Consider the following 20,470-nt stretch of genomic DNA (forward strand, 5'->3'; position numbering starts at 1 on the left):
ATCTATCTTGAAGATAAAGTTAATAAAAATGAATGAAAAATGAATGTAGGCCTATTTACAAGCATTTCACTACACTCACAATAACATCTGCCACCCATGTGTACGTGACCAATACAATTTGATTTAAATAAGTTTGAACTTATTTATGTTTCTCATGGTGGTCTTCATCCGTAGCCATCAGTTACAAAGTTATTCAGTTACCGTCACAGACAGTGTGTAGCCTAGACCTACCGGGTAGACTACATTCCAGTTATCACAGTGAGTGAATGAGGAAAGTGTCACTGTGACTCTCACTTGTGCATTGTGGTAAGACACTCAAGAGGAGGTATGGGTGAGAGACAGACAAACAAAAACAGCACGTAGGCCCTAATGGAAATTTCCCAAAGCTCTATAATGAATCTGAAAGTAGATTGCCGTGTCCACTGTACTTTTGCTCTCATTGTTGTTTTCGGGAGGGTGTTAGCGGTGCATATCTCACAACTAACCAGGCGTCTACAAGAGGACATTTCAGAATGCCAGCCATGCAGTATTTGGAGTAGCAGGGATTAGTGTTGCCACGTAGGGCTGTGGCGGTCACGAAAATTTGTCAGCCCAGTGATTGTCAAAGAAATAACTGTCGGTCTTATGGTAATTGACGTGAATTAACATAAACACATTTAGCATTTCCTGGCTTCCACACACAGCCTACAAGCCACTGATGCAGACCTTTGTAACATCTACATTTTAAAAAGTCTAATACAGCCATGTAATATAGCCTACACCTTCACAATGACTCCGTCATTTATTTTAGACAGGTCTAAAGAAGCATGATATGAAGAAAATGTAGTCTATATCAGAAGAACAGAGTTGCATAGTTGTCCTGATCTGGCTATGCCAAATGGCTGTGGGCTACACTAGTTCATTTAGCAGACAAGATTTGCTTAGAATTCCGTGGCATTATTTTATATTATGAAAAATACAATTGAACAAAGCTGAATAAAATGGAAAGGATATTTTCTCCAAATGATTTGAGGGAGTGTGCACATGAGGCTATTCTGTGTTGAGCGGTTAACAAAGAAATAGGTCCTCCTATATGCTTAATTTAGAGTTATATGCTTAGATTTGTAATACGTTGTAAAGCTGCATGATGCAACTCTAGTGATGCTCTCTTAGGTTTTTTTGCGCAGGCTGTACACACTTTATCAGTCTCTCATTCACAATTTGACAAGCACTTGATATTGCCTCGAATTTCACGGCTGCATCCCCATTGTGTGGCCGTAATGCACCCTAAAAAGATCCATGCCTTTTGTGGCCATTGTGCCCTTGGCCCGGTGTGCTGAGTTGTACCCTTCTCCCTGAGTGCTGCGCGCTACGAAGCACCTCTCACATGGGTCTGCATCACGTGATTGGGTCGTTCTCACAGGCTACAAGTGAAGATAGATATGGGACGCAACTGCGCGTGTCCTTATACAATTCCGAGGTGCATATTGAACTGTCCACATGTACTTTTCGTCAGCCAACAAGATGAGTAGGCCTAACAAACAGCAAAATGTGTCAATGTCAGTCTACTATCCCCCATAGTACAAAAGTTGACCTATTCTGTGTGTGAAACAAATATTCCAAACATAGAGGCTATTGTGGGATGCAATAGAGACTATTGTGGGATGCAATAGGGACTATTGTGGGATGCAATAGATCCCAAATGAATACAACCACTAGCATAAAAAAACGAGTATGTATTGAATATGTATGAGTATTGAATGAGTAGGTGTGTGAGATTTCCTCTTACTGACACAATGGCATGTATATTCTTTCTGCCATTCCTCCAGCCAAATCACAGGTAGGCCTTTTCAAATAGGTAGGCCTTTGCCATTATATGCAGTATTCTGTTATACAGTGAACAGTGGGAAGTTAAATGCCATATGTGTTGTATTGAGTAGAAGTGTGAATATCAGTGACAGGTTTAGAAAAACCTGGAACAAGTATGGAACAGGATGCTATGCCACTGTGAAGCTTCCTCCCCGTGCTATCACGATACTATGTTGTTCAACATGTTTTGCTGGCCCATAATTGCATATTTTTTGGACATTTTTATCGTCATTCATGCTGGTATGAAATGATCGGCCTACCCTCATCAGATCTAAAGTCAAACTTTTGAATTATCTGTCCTGCCTCTTCTGTTTGTATTGATTTGATATTTTATGGCAATAATATGGTAATGTTCTCATTGGTTGAGTGGAATGCAGGGGAATTTGCCCGAAACCACACCGACTCAATTACAGAGTAATTACTCACCCATGGCTGTCCAAATTCAGGTGACTCACACAGATCTTAGGTTATTAGCAGTTACTGAGGTTAGATTCAAACTACAACTTTCATAACTGTGTGGTAGCTAAAAACCTAAATGGACAGTGGGGAATTGACTTTCCGCTGGACTGGCAGTGGGTTGGTGGATAACCTGTAACAGGTTATCTGATCGAAATTGGAACCTCTATTTTTTTATATATATAAAAAATAAAAAATAAATCACCTTTATTTAACTAGGCAAGTATTTTCAATGACGGCCTAGGAACAGTGGGTTAACTGCCTTGTTCAGGGGCAGAACGACAGATTTTTACTTTGTCAGCTCAGGGATTCAATCTTGCAACCTTACGGTTAACTAGTCCAACGCTCTAACCACCTGCCTCACGAGGAGCCTGCCTGTTACGTGAATGCAGTAAGAAGCCAAGGTAAGTTGCTAGCTAGCATTAAACTTATCTTATAAAAAACAATCAATCAATCGATCATAATCACTAGTTATAACTACACATGGTTGATTATATTACTAGTTTATCTAGTGTGTCCTGCTTTGCATATAATCGATGCGGTGCGCATTTGCGAAAAAGGACTGTCGTTGCTCCAACGTGTACCTAACCATAAACATCAATGCCTTTCTTAAAATCAATACACAGAAGTATATATTTTTAAACCTGCATATTTAGCTAAAAGAAATCCAGGTTAGCAGGCAATATTAACCAGGTGAAATTGTGTCACTTCTCTTGCGTCAGGGTATATGCAACAGTTTGGGCCGTCTGGCTCATTGCGAACTAATTTGCCAGAATTTTACGTAATTATGACATAACATTGAATGTTATGCAATGTAACAGGAATATTTAGACTTAGGGATGCCACCCGTTAGATAAAATACGGAACGGTTCTGCACTTCACTGAAAGAATAAACGTTTTGTTTTCAAAATTATAGTTTCCAGATTCGACCATATTAATGACCTAAGGCTCGTATTTCTGTGTGTTATTATATTATAATTAAGTCTATGATTTGATAGAGCAGTCTGACTGAGCGATGGTAGGCACCAGCAGGCTCGTAAGCATTCATTCAAACAGCACTTTCGTGCGTTTTGCCAGCAGCTCTTCGCTGTGCTTCAAGCATTGCGCTGTTTATGACTTCAAGCCTATCAACTCCCGAGATTAGGCTGGTGTAACCGATGTGAAATGCTTAGCGGGGTGCGTGCTAATAGCATTTCAAATGTCATTCGCTCTGAGACTTGGAGTGGTTGTTCCCCTTGCTCTGCATGGGTAACGCTGCTTCGAGGGTTGCTGTTGTCGATGTGTTCCTGGTTCGAGCCCAGGTAGCGGCGAGGAGAGGGATGGAAGCTATACTGTTACACTGGCAATACTAAAGTGCCTACAAGAACATCCAATAGTCAAAGGTATATGAAATACAAATGGTATACAGAGAAATAGTCCTATAATTCCTATAATAACTACAACCTAAAACTTCTTACCTGGGAATACTGAAGAATCATGTTAAAAGGAACTACCAGCTTTCATATGTTCTCATGTTCTGAGCAAGGAACTTAAACGTTAGCTTTCTTACATGGCACATATTGCACTTTTACTTTCTTCTCCAACACTTTGTTTTTGCATTATTTAAATCAAATTGAACATGTTTCATTGTTTCATTATTTATTTGAGGCTAAACTGATTTTATTGATGTATTATATTATTGATGTATTATTGATGTATCATAAGTTAAAATAAGTGTTCATTCAGTATTGTTAGGGGGGGGGGGCAATGCAAATAGTCTGAGTAGCCATTTGATTAGCTGTTTAGGAGTCTTGGGGCTTGGGGGTAGAAGCTGTTTAGAAGTCTTTTGGACCTTGACTTGGCGTTCTGGTACTGCTTGCCGTCAGCCACCACGTCAGCCACTATCAGTTTAATTGTGTTCCGATCTCTAATGCTTTTAGATGGTACGAGGTACACGGCAAACCGGATGTCATTGTTTTCAATCAGAGCACGACGGTAAATACATTTGAGGCTGGCGGTGAATACTGTCAGGCACCACAGTAGACAGAACTTTCCTCCAGAATTCAAATATTTCAACGTCTTGAGCATAGGGTTGTTTTCTACCGAATGTTGACTTGCAAAGTTTGTTTACTGAAATCACCATAGCAACGCATACTGTCATGCTGCCTTGCTTCCTGTCACCCTCTTTCTTGCTTTCTTGTCCTGCTATAACGATTGGTATGATGTTTTTTGCACCCCTCGTCTAAACTCAGCATAAGTGGTTTGTCAGTATTGAGGTCAATATTTACTAGGTTCCATTTACATTTACATTACATTTAAGTCATTTAGCAGACGCTCTTATCCAGAGCGACTTACAAATTGGTGCTTTCACCTTATGACATCCAGTGGAACAGCCACTTTACAATAGTGCATCTAAGTCTTTTAAGGGGGGGGGGTGAGAAGGATTACTTTATCCATGTTCCAGTCTGACATCAAGCCACTACGTTACCCTAGCTCTTAAGAACAACCCCCCAGCAGTAACCACAGGAGGCAGTTCTGACTTAAGTTTGATCCTCCTGAGGTGGGTTGTATAAAACTCTGCACCTACCACTCACAGACACAGTTCCCAGTGATATATCAACAAAACAGTCAGTGCCCATTACTGGGCCACGGCCTTATTCCACTAATCCAGTGAAAAGATTAACCAGGACTGGCCTAGCGCACATGCTTCTGTCTGTGTGTGTGTGTGTGTGTGTGTGTGTGTGTGTGTGTGTGCTTCTGTGCACGTGTGGGGTGTTCAGTGCATGGAGGGCCCGTAGATGGTAGCAGAGATTATGGCCTTGAAAAAAGATTCCACATTCACAGCATTCACAGCATTCTCAGCAGCATTTGGCTAGAATGTCTGGCGTAGAAGGAGTTCACAAAGAGATCTTTGTATGTCATCACTGTTCATGCCACAATAGCTAATTAAACCACCCCTACCCGCATGGCCTGAATCTGACAATTCCATCTTGTTTATGTAACCCATTATTCTTTGTTGAGTAACATCTAAATGTTTGTTGTACCTCTTATACCACAACAAAAAAACATTTTATATATATCTATATCTATAAAGGCTACATTAATTTCTCAGCTGAACAGATACCTTTACATTGTTCCATGAGTTTGGATGCTTCTTGGTCATGCTGTAAGTCAATGCCAATGTACAGTTCGAGCATGTACCAACCTGTGTCTATGTCAGTCTCAGTTGGGGTTATTCATAGGTTACCTCAAGCTTCTGTTTACTTGAATAAACTCTGTCATACAGTAGATTCAGATTGATTCTGCACATTTCCACTCGTCCTCATCAAAGTTATGGCTCTTGCTCCTGTTTTACCCTCTTAGCCAATATTTAGTGTGTCTATTTTGAGATTGCCTTATTGTTAGTTGGACTGAAATGAGCTTGTATTTTGTTTTCACCCATTGCAAAGGAAACAATCCAAAGAGAATATGCTTTGCAGCCAATCCTTAGCAGAAACCGGAAACCCCAGAATAGTGAAATTCAATGCTTTGTGCAACTCCACTAAGCCACGAGGTTGACACTAGGCCTAGCACGTATCTGGCTGTGCCTGGTGTAGTAGTGGGGTGTGTGGTGCTCCTAAACATAGTATTTACTGGCCTAATGCCAGTAAATACCATGCTAATAACTTCAAGAAATTGTTTCTAGAATGTGTCTTTCCCAATTTCACACTTAGTTGGTTCAATTTGGTTTTAGTAAACTCCCTCAGGAGGGGTAAAAACGCAATCCTAGGCAACACAGTGACTACGGTCTGGTTTCAATGATGGACTCTTTTGGTATAGAGAACCTACGTCACTTCCTACGCCGCTACTTTATCCGCTGGAATAAAATGCAGAATATTAGCTAGCAAGATGGAGATCACAGAAGTTATTTTTAATGAGTGCTGTTTGCAAGTGGCTAGTTGGCATCAACTACCTTAACTAAAACCACTGCAAAGGTTTTGCGCACAAACTTTGTTTTTGAATTGTGACTGGCTGGATGGCTGCCTTGGTATTAGTTGGGAGAGCCCTGATCCCCCCCTTATCATTGTACGCAGTGATGTAGTTCCTCTCATGCCAAAAGAGTCCATCATTGAAACCAGACCCTAATCACTGTGTTGCCTACTAGGATCGGGTTTTCGAGACTAAGCAGAAAGTGCCATGGGCCTAGCCCAACAAGCAGCAGTGAGGAACTGTAGTGTGAGCCCCCAGTGCTATCTATAGGGTGGAGGGCATGTGAGGAGGTGTAGTATCATGTAGCAACAGAGACAGTAGGAGGAAGCCAATCTTACCATAGCAGATTGTTATTACTGCTTGTCCTGTAGTGATGAGGGAAATATCTATACAGTTACATATTGCAATATTAAGTATTGATTATTTTTATTATTTTTAAATTATAGATAGCGGTAGCTAGCGGTAGTCGGCTGTACCTGCTTTAAAACAAATGTTCTCATGCTCTCTGTCGTCTCTCTCAGACATATAATGAGTAATATGTGTGGAACATCCAATCGCAGTAAAATAACATTGTCGAATCGCAATACGTACAGAATCGTGATAATCGCAATACATATCGCATTGACACCTAAGTATTGTGATATTATCATATTGTGAGGTCCCTGGCAATTCCTAGGCCCATTATCCTGCCATTGCTTAGGATAGGAGTAGTGGAATTGGAGTTCAACTAACACCACTTAGCCTAAAATTGACCACAAAGAGGCTAAAGGACAAGGGCCAAGTGAGTTTTAGGACCTGTCGACTGGAGAAAGCCATTGTATGAATTAATCTGTTTGATGTTATGGCAGACGTCCGCATGCATGTTTTACCCATTTCTTCTGTAATCCCTGCCAAAGCCAATAATGATCTCATTGTCGTTAGAATATATTATTGTAGTGTGATTGGGCCTCAAGTGATTGGGCCTCAATTCGAAGAGCATATCTGGATAATATGTAACACCACTTCTAGATCCATTTGTTTGGCAACAATAACTGGGTAGCATATCTATCTTGACTGAGAACACTTGAGGGCATCCAAACTGTCCACAGGACTTTGAATGCTTTAACATGATTGAATAGAGTTAACAACACCACCCCTCGAACGGCTATTCCTCAATAGTTGGGTGCCTAAGCGTAATAAACATTCAGTTTGTGATAAAAGCACCAAAATGTGGCACACGTTCATTCATTCAACATTCTTTGTTTTGAGCCGGCATATCAGGAAATTGACTAACAAGTTGTTCCTGTAAGTTGTGTGCTGTTCACTCCTTCATCAATGTTAATGCACAATATTTGCTGCATGTGATTCAAGCTGACTGAAATACAGCTGATTCAAATAACTAACTCGTCATCAAGCTATTTGAATTTTTTGAATGTTTATTTTTATTTTTAAGGAGCAGATCAGCTATAATATTGCAGATTGTGGCTTCTATCAATGTAATTGTCTGCATCATTTCCAATCCCCCATATATTTTTGTTCTATCTTTATTATTTGCCCCTAACCCTACCACCCCTCTGCTAATTGGAGTAATTAACAACAATACTTAAGCTTCTACTTCCAGTTTATACATACTATATACATTTTACGGATACAGTATATTTTGCATTCGTTATATTTTGTTTGTTTTTAGTCCCAGCCTTCAGTTACCCTCAACCCCTCCCATCTATCTCTGAAGACCATCCACTTTTGATTTCCAGCTGCCATATATTTTTCCACTGTTCTGAGATGTTTCACAAACGTTCTGAACCTTTCTATTCTAATAATTTCCACAGATTGTATGTTAAAGATAAACGAGAGAGAGAGAGAGAGTCCCAGTGGAGAGAGGAGAACCAGCCAGGGGTTCGTTGCTCCAGTGCCTTTCCATTCACCTTTACACTCCTGGGCCAGACTATACTCAATCATAGGATCTAGATGAGTCTTCAATAAAGACTTAAAGGTTGAGATCGAGTCTGCGTCTCTCACATGGGTAGGCAGACCATTCCATAAAAATGGAGCTCTATAGGAGAAAGCCCTGCATCCAGCTATTTGTTTAGGAATTCAAGGGACAGTATGGAGGCCTGCGTCTTGTGACCGTAGCGTACATGTAGGTATGTACAGCAGGACCAAATCGGAAAGATAGGTAGGAGCAAGCCCAAGTAATGTTTTGTAGGTTAGCAGTAAACCTTGAAATCAGCCCTTGCCTTAACAGGAAGCCAGTGTAGCACTGGAGTAATATGATCAAATTATTTGGTTCTAGTCAAGATTCTAGCAGCCGTGTTTAGCACTAACTGAAGTTTATTTAGTGCTTTATCCGGGTAGCCGGAAAGTAGAGCATTGCAGTAGTCTAATCTAGAAGTGACAAATGCATAGATACATTTTTCTGCATAATTTTTGGACAGGAAGTTTCAGATTTTTGCAATTTTACATAGATGGAAAAAAGCTGTCCTTGAAACAGTGTTGATATGTTCGTCAAAAGAGAGATCGGGGTCCAGAGTAACGCCGAGGTCCTTCACAGTTTCATTTGAGACGACTGTACAACCATCAATATTAATTGTCAGATTCAACAGAAGATCTCTTTGTTTCTTGGGACCTAGAACAAGCATCTCTGTTTTTTCCGAGTTTAAAAATAGAACATTTGCAGCCATCCACTTCCTTATGTTGAAACACAGGCTTCCAGCGAGGGCAATTTTGGGGCTTCACTATGTTTCATCAAAATGTACAGCTGTGTGTCATCCGCATAGCAGTTAAAGTTAACATTATGTTTCCGAATGACATCACCAAGAGGTAAAATATACAGTGAAAACTAAAGTGGTCCTAAAACGGAACCTTGAGGAACACCAAAATTTACAGTTGATTTGTCAGAGGACAAACCATCCACAGAGACAAACTGATATCTTTCCGACAGATAAGATCTGAACCAGGCCAGAACTTGTCCGTGTAGACCAATTTGGGTTTCCAATCTCTCCAAAAGAATGTGGTGATCGAAGGTATCAAAAGCAGCACTAAGGTCTACGAGCACGAGGACAGATGCAGAGCCTTTAAAAACGCAATTAAAAGGTAATTTACCACCTTCACAAGTGCAGTCTCAGTGCTATGATGGGGTCTAAAAGCCAGACTGAAGCATTTCGTATACATTGTTTGTTTTCAGGAAGGCAGTGAGTTGCTGCACAGCAGTTTTTTCAATTTTTTTTGAGAGGAATGGAAGATTCGATATAGGCCGATAGTTCTTTATATTTTCTGGGTCAAGGTTTGCCTTTTTCAAGAGAGGCTTTATTACTGCCACTTTTAGTGAGTTTGGTACACATCCGGTGGATAGAGAGCCGTTTACTATGTTCAACATAGGAGGGCCAAGCACAGGAAGCAGCTCTTTCAGTAGTTTAGTCGGAATAGGGTCCAGTACGCAGCTTGAAGGTTTAGAGTCCATGATTATTTTGTGTCGAGAGATATTGTACTAAAACACTTGAGTGTCTCGCTTGATTCTAGGTCCATGCAGAGTTGTGCAGACTCAGGACAACTGAGCTTTGGAGGAATATGAATTTATCACTGCTGAAGTGAAAGCCATCCTCTCTTGGGGAATGCTGCTTTTTAGTTAGCTTTGCGACAGTATCAAAAAGGAATTTCGGATTGTTCTTATTTTCCTCAATTAAGTTGGAAAAATAGGATGAACAAGCAGCAGTGAGGGCTCTTCGATACTGCACGGTACTGTCTTTCCAAGCTAGTCGGAAGACTTCCAGTTTGATGTGGCGCCATTTACGTTCCAATTTTCTGGAAGCTTGCTTCAGAGCTCGGGTATTTCTTATGACAAATGTTGTTTGTTTTTAGGGGTGCAACTGCATCTAGGGTATTGTGCAAGGTTAAATTGAGTTCCTCAGTTAGGTGGTTAACTGATTTTTGTACTTTGACGCCCTTGGGTAGGCGGAGGGAGTCTGGAAGGGCATCTTTGGGTTGTCTGAGAATTTATAGCAATGACTTTTGATGATCCTTGGTTTGGGTCTGAGCAGATTATTTGTTGCGATTGCAAACATAATAAAATGGTGGTCCGATAGTCCAGGATTATGAGGAAAAACATTAAGATCCACAACATTTATTCCAAGGGACAAAACTAGGTCCAGAGTATGACTGTGGCAGTGAGTAGGTCCGGAGACATGTTGGACAAAACCCACTGAGTCGATGATGGCTCCGAAAGCCTTTTGGAGTGTGTCAGAGTCGTGTGTATAGGTGACAGGGAAGTCAGACGCAGGAGAGTAAAACGAGTGTAATGGAGTCTTTTTAATATATGTCCACTAAACATGCTCCAAACACTAAATGTACATACATAATAAACATGGGTACGAGGATCTGTCGCGCACCTATACAAACATAAACAACACTGACATAAAATAATCTCTGACAAAGACATGAGGGGAAACAGAGGGTTAAATACACAACAGGTAATGAATGGGATTGAAACCAGGTGTGTAGGAAGACAAGACAAAACCAATGGAAAATGAAAAATGGATCAATGATGGCTAGAAGACCGATGACGTCGACCGCCGAGCACCGCCCGAACAAGGAGAGGCAACGACTTCGGCAGAAGTCGTGACAGAGTGGGTCTGTGGACTTGTACATGTGAATATTAAAGTCACCAAAAATGTGAATATTATCTGCCATGACTACAAAGTCCGATAGGAATTCAGGGAACTCCGTGAGGAACGCTGTATATGGCCCAGGAGGCCTGTAAACAGTAGCTATAAAAAGTGATTGAGTAGGCTGCATAGATTTCATGAATAGAAGCTCAAAAGACAAACTGTTTTTTTGGGGTAAATTGAAATTTGCTATCATAAATGTTAGCAACACCTCTGCCTTTGCGGGATGCGTGGGGGATATGGTCACTAGTGTAACCAGGACGTGAGGCCTCATTTAACACAGTAAATTAATCAGGCTTAAACCATGTTTCAGTCAGACCAATCAAATCAAGATTATGATCAGTGATTAGTTCATTAACCATAACTGCCTTGGAAGTGAGGGATCTAACATTAAGTAGCCCTGTTTTGAGATGTGAGGTATCACAATCTCTTTCAATAATGACAGGAATGGAGGAGGTCTTTATTCCAGTGAGATTGCTAAGGCGAGCACCGCCTTGTTTAGTTTTGCCCAACCTAAGTCGAGGCACAGACACAGTCTCAATGGGAATAGCTGAGCTGACTACACTGACTGTGCTGATGGCAGACTCCACCAAGCTGGCAGGCTGGCTAACAGGGGGAGTTAAAGCCCTGTCTATGTTTGTAGATAAGATGAGAGCACCCCTCCTGCTAGGATGGAGTCCGTCACTCCTCAATAGGCTAGGCATGGTCCTGTTTGTGGGTGAGTCCCAGAAAGAGGGCCAATTATCTACAAATTCTATCTTTTGGGAGGGGCAGAAACCAGTTTTCAACCAGCGATTGAGTTGTGAGACTACTGTAGAGCTCACCACTCCCTCTAACAGGGAGGGGGCCAGAGACAATTACTTGATGCCGACACATCTTTCTAGCTGATTTACACACTGTCTGTCAGCTGAATGAGCGACACCGGTTTAGCATTCCTACAGCATTTCCCTCCAGAAGCCATGAGAAAGTTGTCTGGCTGTGGGGAGTGTGCGGTGATTTATACTACTATCTGTACTTACTGGTTGCACAGACGCTGTTTCATCCTTTCCTACACTGAAATTACCCTTGCCTAACGATTGCGTCTGAAGCTGAGCTTGCAGCACTGCTATCCTCGCCGTAAGGCGATCATTCTCCTGTATATTATGAGTAACAGTGACTGCAATTAGAAGGCATCATGTTAATGTTACTACTTAGCTTCGGCTGGTGGAGGTCCTGACAAACCACGTCCAGGTAAAGCGCCCGGAGTGAAAAAGTTGAATGAAAAAAAGTAGAGCGAGGGAAAAACTAAAAATATAAACATAATTAAAAAGTAAAAAACATCAAGTTGTCAGGTAGCAAAGTAAGGTTAGCAACAAAATGCACAACAGCGCTTAAACAAGTCTGCAAGTTGTGACCGGAAGCTGTGACACAGGCCACTCAGCAAGGAATACCGGTATATCATAAAATACGGTATACCGCCCAGGCCTTTGATGAGCCAGGTGTGTCTCGGGGTGATTACAGCCATGAAGAAAAAGGAAAAGAAAAAGGACAACAAAGTGAAACCTCTAAAGAAACAAGAGACCATAATACAAGAAACAGCACTATAGAGAGATAGAACAACAACAACGCCACTGCCAGCTAGCCTACTTCAGCAGTACTGTATCATTTGAATTATTTTAGTCAATAAGATTCCTGCTACGTAAGCTTAACTTTCTGAACATTCGAGACGTGTAGTCCATTTGTCATTCCAATCTCCTTTGCATTAGCGTAGCCTCTTCTGTAGCCTGTCAACTATGTGTCTGTCTATCCCTGTTCTCTCTCTCTGCACAGACCATACAAACGCTCCACACCGCGTGGCCGCGGCCACTCTAATCTGGTGGTCCCAGCGCGCACGACCCACGTGGAGTTCCAGGTCTCCAGTAGCCTCTGGAACTGCCGATCTGCGGCCAACAAGGCAGAGTTCATCTCAGCCTATGCCTCCCTCCAGTCCCTCGACTTCTTGGCACTGACGGAAACATGGATCACCACAGATAACACTGCTACTCCTACTGCTCTCTCTTCGTCCGCCCACGTGTTCTCGCACACCCCGAGAGCTTCTGGTCAGCGGGGTGGTGGCACCGGGATCCTCATCTCTCCCAAGTGGTCATTCTCTTTTCTCCCCTTACCCATCTGTCTATCGCCTCCTTTGAATTCCATGCTGTCACAGTTACCAGCCCTTTCAAGCTTAACATCCTTATCATTTATCGCCCTCCAGGTTCCTCGGAGAGTTCATCAATGAGCTTGATGCCTTGATAAGCTCCTTTCCTGAGGATGGCTCACCTCTCACAGTTCTGGGCGACTTTAACCTCCCCACGTCTACCTTTGACTCATTCCTCTCTGCCTCCTTCTTTCCACTCCTCTCCTCTTTTGACCTCACCCTCTCACCTTCCCCCTCTACTCACAAGGCAGGCAATACGCTCGACCTCATCTTTACTAGATGCTGTTCTTCCACTAACCTCACTGCAACTCCCCTCCAAGTCTCCGACCACTACCTTGTATCCTTTTCCCTCTTGCTCTCATCCAACACTTCCCACACTGCCCCTACTCAGATGGTATCGCGCCGTCCCAATCTTCGCTCTCTCTCCCCCGCTACTCTCTCCTCTTCCATCCTATCATCTCTTCCCTCTGCTCAAACCTTCTCCAACCTATCTCCTGATTCTGCCTCCTCAACCCTCCTCTCCTCCCTTTCTGCATCCCTTGATTCTCTATGTCCCCTATCCTCCAGGCCGGCTCGGTCCTCCCCTCCTGCTCCGTGGCTCGACGACTCATTGCGAGCTCACAGAACAGGGCTCCGGGCAGCCGAGCGGAAATGGAGGAAAACACGCCTCCCTGCGGACCTGGCATCCTTTCACTCCCTCCTCTCTACATTTTCCTCTTCTGTCTCTGCTGCTAAAGCCACTTTCTACCACTCTAAAGTCCAAGCATCTGCCTATAACCCTAGGAAGCTCTTTGCCACCTTCTCCTCCCTCCTGAATCCTCCTCCCCCTCCCCCTCCTCCCTCTCTGCAGATGACTTCGTCAACCATTTTGAAAAGAAGGTCGACGACATCCGATCCTCATTTGCTAAGTCAAACGACACCGCTGGTTCTGCTCACACTGCCCTACCCTGTGCTCTGACCTCTTTCTCCCCTCTCTCTAGATGAAATCTCGCGTCTTGTGACGGCCGGCCGCCCAACAACCTGCCCGCTTGACCCTATTCCCTCCTCTCTTCTCCAGACCATTTCCGGAGACCTTCTCCCCTTACCTCACCTCGCTCATCATCTCATCCCTGACCGCTGGCTACGTCCCTTCTGTCTTCAAGAGAGCGAGAGTTGCACCCCTTCTGAAAAACCTACACTCGATCCCTCCGATGTCAACAACTACAGACCAGTATCCCTTCTTTCTTTTCTCTCCAAAACTCTTGAACGTGCCGTCCTTGGCCAGCTCTCCCGCTATCTCTCTCAGAATGACCTTCTTGATCCAAATCAGTCAGGTTTCAAGACTAGTCATTCAACTGAGACTGCTCTTCTCTGTATCACGGAGGCCCTCCGCACTGCTAAAGCTAACTCTCTCCCTCTGCTCTCATCCTTCTAGACCTATCGGCTGCCTTCGATACTGTGAACCATCAGATCCTCCTCTCCACCCTCTCCGAGTTGGGCATCTCCGGCGCGGCCCACGCTTGGATTGCGTCCTACCTGACAGGTCGCTCCTACCAGGTGGCGTGGCGAGAATCTGTCTCCTCACCACGCGCTCTCACCACTGGCGTCCCCAGGGCTCTGTTCTAGGCCCTCTCCTATTCTCGCTATACACCAAGTCACTTGGCTCTGTCATAACCTCACATGGTCTCTCCTATCATTGCTATGCAGACGACACACAATTAATCTTCTCCTTTCCCCCTTCTGATGACCAGGTGGCGAATCGCATCTCTGCATGTCTGGCAGACATATCAGTGTGGATGACGGATCACCACCTCAAGCTGAACCTCGGCAAGACGGAGCTGCTCTTCCTCCCGGGGAAGGACTGCCCGTTCCATGATCTCGCCATCACGGTTGACAACTCCATTGTGTCCTCCTCCCAGAGCGCTAAGAACCTTGGCGTGATCCTGGGCAACCCCTGTCGTTCTCAACTAACATCAAGGCGGTGGCCCGTTCTTGTAGGTTCATGCTCTACAACATCCTCAGAGTACGACCCTGCCTCACACAGGAAGCAGCGCAGGTCCTAATCCAGGCACTTGTCATCTCCCGTCTGGATTACTGCAACTCGCTGTTGGCTGGGCTCCCTGCCTGTGCCATTAAACCCCTACAACTCATCCAGAACGCCGCAGCCCGTCTGGTGTTCAACCTTCCCAAGTTCTCTCACGTCACCCCGCTCCTCCGCTCTCTCCACTGGCTTCCAGTTGAAGCTCGCATCCGCTACAAGACCATGGTGCTTGCCTACGGAGCTGTGAGGGGAACGGCACCTCAGTACCTCCAGGCTCTGATCAGGCCCTACACCCAAACAAGGGCACTGCGTTCATCCACCTCTGGCCTGCTCGCCTCCCTACCACTGAGGAAGTACAGTTCCCGCGCAGCCCAGTCAAAACTGTTCGCTGCTCTGGCCCCCCAATGGTGGAACAAACTCCCTCACGACGCCAGGACAGCGGAGTCAATCGCCACCTTCCGGAGACACCTGAAACCCCACCTCTTTCAGGAATACCTAGGATAGGATAAAGTAATCCTTCTCACCCCCTTAAAAGATTTAGATGCACTATTGTAAAGTGGCTGTTCCACTGGATGTCTTAAGGTGAACGCACCAATTTGTAAGTCGCTCTGGATAAGAGCGTCTGCTAAATGACTTAAATGTAAATGTAAATGTAAATCTATTGTATTTCATGAACTTGTCTAGACAATAGTGACCCATCCAATATATGTGGCTGAGGTGTGGTTATAGCATTTATTTCACATGACCCATCAATTTAGACGTGTGCCTGAGTAAGCATCATCTAATAATGATCAAACAGTTTTATCTCTACACTTTCTATTTTTAGTATTGCTACTATGCAAATACGCAAGTAACTACACTGCTCAAAAAAATAAAGGGAACACCAAAATAACACATCCTAGATCCGAATGAATGAAATATTCTTTCTTCTTTACATAATTGAATGTGCTGACAACAAAATCACACAAAATTATCAATGGAAATGGAAATGTATCAACCCATGGAGGTCTGGATTTGGAGTCACACTCAAAATTAGAGTGGAAAACCACACTACAGGCTGATCCAACTTTGATGTAATGTCCTTAAAACAAGTCGAAATGAGGCTCAGTAGTGTGTGTGGCCTCCACGTGCCTGTATGACCTCCCTACAACGCCTGGGCATGATCCTGATGAGGTGGCGGATGTTCTCCTGAGTGATCTCCTCCCAGACCTGGACTAAAGCATCCGCCAACTCCTGGACAGTCTGTGGTGCAACGTGGCGTTGGTGGATGGAGCGAGACATGATGTCCCAGATGTGCTCAATTGGATTCAGGTCTGGGGAACGGGCGGGCCAGTCCATAGCATCAACGCCTTCCTCTTGCAGGAACTGCTGACACACTCCAGCCACATGAGGTCTAGCATTGTCTTGCATTAGGAGGAACCCAGGGCCAACCGCACCAGCATATGGTCTCACAAGGGGTCTGAGGATCTCATCTCGGTACCTAATGGCAGTCAGGCTACCTCTGGCGAGCACATGGAGGGCTGTGCGGCCCCCCAAAGAAATGCCACCCCACACCATGACTGACCCACCGCCAAACCGGTCATGCTGGAGGATGTTGCAGGCAGCAGAACGTTCTCCACGGCGTCTCCAGACTCTGTCACGTCTGTCACATGTTCTCAGTGTGAACCTGCTTTCATCTGTGAAGAGTTTGCCAATCTTGGTGTTCTCTGGCAAATGCCAAACGTCCTGCACGGTGTTGGGCTGTAAGCACAACCCCCACCTGTGGACGTCGGGCCCTCATACCACCCTCATGGAGTCTGTTTCTGACCGTTTGAGCAGACACATGCACATTTGTGGCCTGCTAGAGGTCATTTTGCAGGGCTCTGGCAGTGCTCCTCCTTGCACAAAGGCGGAGGTAGCGGTCCTGCTGCTGGGTTGTTGCCCTCCTACGGCCTCCTCCACGTCTCCTGATGTACTGGGCTGTCTCCTGGTAGCACCTCCATGCTCTGGACACTACGCTGACAGACACAGCAAACCTTCTTGCCACTGCTCGCTCGCATTGATGTGCCATCCTGGATGAGCTGCACTACCTGAGCCACTTGTGTGGGTTGTAGACTCCGTCTCATGCTACCACTAGAGTGAAAGCACCGCCAGCATTCAAAAGTGACCAAAACATCAGCCAGGAAGCATAGGAACTGAGAAGTGGTCTGTGGTCACCACCTGCAGAACCACTCCTTTATTGGGGGTGTATTGCTAATTGCCAATAATTTCCACCTGTTGTCTATTCCATTTGCACAACAGCATGTGAAATTTATCGTCAATCAGTGTTGCTTCCTAAGTGGACAGTTCGATTTCACAGAAGTGTGATTGACTTGGAGTTACATTGTGTTGTTTAAGTGTTCCCTTTATTTTTTTGAGCAGTGTATTTCACTGTATCATTTACACCTTCTGTATCCTGTGCATGTGACACACACAATTTTATTTTATATAGTGTCTTTACCAGAGATGCCCCTTGTTCAGGGGCAGAATGACAGATTTTTACCTTGTCAGCTCAGGGATTCAATCTTGCAACCTTTTGGTTACAAGTCCAACGCGCTAACCACTAGGCTACCTGCCGCCTCAGTGATTGCTGTTTAGCACATGGCCTCACGTGAATCCTTAAAGAAATGGGTGGGGCTTAAGAAGAAATATCAGGCTGCAAAGAGATGTACAAGATTGAACTTCTCTCAACTTTCAAGCGTTTTCCCCCTTAGTTAACACTATCAACGGTTCCCTTTACTGTGGGAGTTGTGATCGAATCAAAGTAATAGTACCCACTTTCAATACAATATATGAAAAAAATGAACTATGCAATATGTAGTATTTAAACTAACTATGCATGAGATTTTGTTGCAGGCAGATCACATCAGAGTAGGATTAGGTCTATACAGTGCCTTCGGAAAGTATTCAGACCCTTTGACTTTTTAAACATTTTGTTACGTTACATCCTTATTCTAAAATTGATTAAATCATTTTCCCCCTCATCAATCGACACACGATACCCCATAATGACAAAGCAAAAACAGTATTTTAGAAATGTTTGCTAATTTGTAAAGTAAAAAAAACATGAAATATTACATTTACATAAGTATTCAGACCCTTTACTCAGTACTTTGTTGAAGCACATTTGGCACTATTACAGCATTGAGTCTTCTTGGGTGTGACTCTACAAGCTTGGCACACCTGTATTTGGGGAATTTCTCCCATTCATCTCTGCAGATCCTCTCAAGCTTTGTCATTTTGGATGGGGTGCCTTGCTGCACAGCTATTTTCAGGTCTCTCCAGAGATGTTTGATCGGGTCCATGTCCGGGCTCCACAGAGGAACTCTGGAGCTCTATCAAAGTGACCATCAGGTTCTTGGTCACCTCCCTGAACAGGGTCTTCTCCCCTGATTGCTCAGTTTGGCCGGGTGGCCAGCTCTAGGAAGAGTCTTGGCGGTTCCAAACTTCTTCCACTTAAGAATGATGTGTCCTTGGGGACCTTCAATGCTGCAGAAATACTTTGGTACCCTTCCCCAGATCTGTGTCTTGACACAATCCTGTTTTGGAACTCTATGGACAATTCCTTCGACCTCATGACTTGTTTTGTTTTTTTCAAATCCTTTCCAAATCATGTCCAATCAATTGAATTTACCACAGATGGACTCCAATGAATTCTTAGAAATATCTCAAGGATGATCAATGGATACAGGATGCACCTTAGCAAAATTTCGAGTCTCATAGCACAGGGTCTAAATTCTTATGTAGAAATATATTTTTGTTTATTATTTGTACAAAATGTGCAGAAATTCTTTACCTGTTTTGTCTTTGTCATTTGGGGTATTGTGTGTAGATTGCTAAGGATTGAAAATATATATATATATTTTAGAAGTGTCTGAATACTTTCTGAAGGCACTGTATATCACGGTCACAAGGCATATGAACTAACAGGTTATAGAGCAAACACTGCAATTAACACAACACATAGGTTGTAATATGGCTTCCCCAGTGATTTTGATCCATGCACCACTACTGTATCAAAGCCAGAGTTACATTTGTTCATATCCTTTGCTAGTTAGTGAGTTATTAGCCCAAATCATTAGCCCAGATCATTAGCCCAGATCATTAGCCCAGATCATTTGAAGTCAGCAATGGGGGAGTGATTGCTTCTTACAAGAACACAAAACGTGTACATTTCTAGACATCTGTGAAAAGTGAGTCAGGTCTTAAAGGGGCAATGTTTTATTTTGAGACAGGATTGAATACGCTAAGTACCCAATAGGCAGAAGTTAGCATAATTTGTCTGATTCTCTGTAATAATGGTATGGAATAATAATACATTTTATTTTGTCAATCACCTCCTTGTCTGAAGAACAAGTGGAAACAGGTTTTTTCCAAAGTCTCATGGAATGTAGGCCTAAATTGAACACCACACATTAGCTGCTACTGTAGGCTGAATGGTACAACAGCTATTTCCATGTAAAAAATGTACGGGGATCCATTTCTCTGTTGTTTTTGATAGTAGGCCACTCTAGTAACTTAAAGTGGGTACAGCCTCAGAGTTCACATTAAATACACACTGGAAGTTGCACAGAATTTTCACAACGTTCAAGTTTGCGCTCAGCAGACCTGAAATTTAGTCAGGGCTGAATTTCTTCTGAGGGAACATTGGTGTGAATGATGCTGAATAGGTGTAGACAAAGAAGAGCTCTCCAGTAGGTGTACCAAAACATTCAAGGGCCCACCTTTCTCCACAGTCGTATAGACTACACAAAGAAATGAATACATTATTTGGACATACTCATTCTAGGAAATGGGTATTGAAATTGAGAACACAAAAAAGGGAAGGAGAAGAGACCTGTAATTTTCCACCAATAACTCACTTTCACTCCTCCCAGGGGTGGAGCAACACTCATATGTGCTATACATACTACTAGAGCAGACCTGAGGGAAATGAACAGAACTGACTGAGTGGAGTGCATGGGATGGGGTGTTGGTCCACTCTGCAGACCAGTTAGTTATTCATTGCTGAGGCCATCTTATCTAGTAGCTCCTTTGAAAGTCAACACTGTCTAGTAAAACCCAAAGCCTGTTCTATCTTTGAGGGGAATTGCTCCTTCTGTGACGGTAAGACTTGGCTTTTAACCTAGTTTTATTTTTCTTTGTTGCATCAACTTAACTATTTAACCCTCTGGCATGTTTGATTATTCTGTGTGTTACATTGGAATGGGAGCTACACACTGAGTGTTCACAACATGAAGAACACCTGCCCTTTAGTGACCAGGTGAATCCAGGTGAAATCTATGATCCCTTATTGATGTCACTTGTTAGATTCACTTCAATCAGTGTAGATGAAGGGGAGGAGACAGGTTAAAGAAGGAT

General features: G+C 43.6%; 1 protein-coding gene across 7 annotated transcripts in view; it reads left to right on the forward strand.

Annotated features, from left to right (window-relative positions):
* The window catches only part of LOC115103085 (sodium- and chloride-dependent glycine transporter 1-like), an 89,222-nt gene that overhangs the window by 6,617 nt on the left and 62,135 nt on the right, over positions 1 to 20,470 (forward strand). For 3 of the 7 annotated variants that reach the window (XM_065005744.1, XM_065005743.1, XM_029623707.2), the window contains exon 1: positions 19,866 to 20,215. The exons of 2 other annotated variants lie outside the window; for them this stretch is intronic. The gene's annotated coding sequence lies outside the window, so the exon portion shown is untranslated. 2 more of the 7 variants (XM_065005747.1, XM_065005748.1) reach the window with 2 other exon arrangements.

Source organism: Oncorhynchus nerka, linkage group LG20 (genome assembly GCF_034236695.1).
Source record: "Oncorhynchus nerka isolate Pitt River linkage group LG20, Oner_Uvic_2.0, whole genome shotgun sequence".
NCBI lineage: Eukaryota > Metazoa > Chordata > Actinopteri > Salmoniformes > Salmonidae > Oncorhynchus > Oncorhynchus nerka.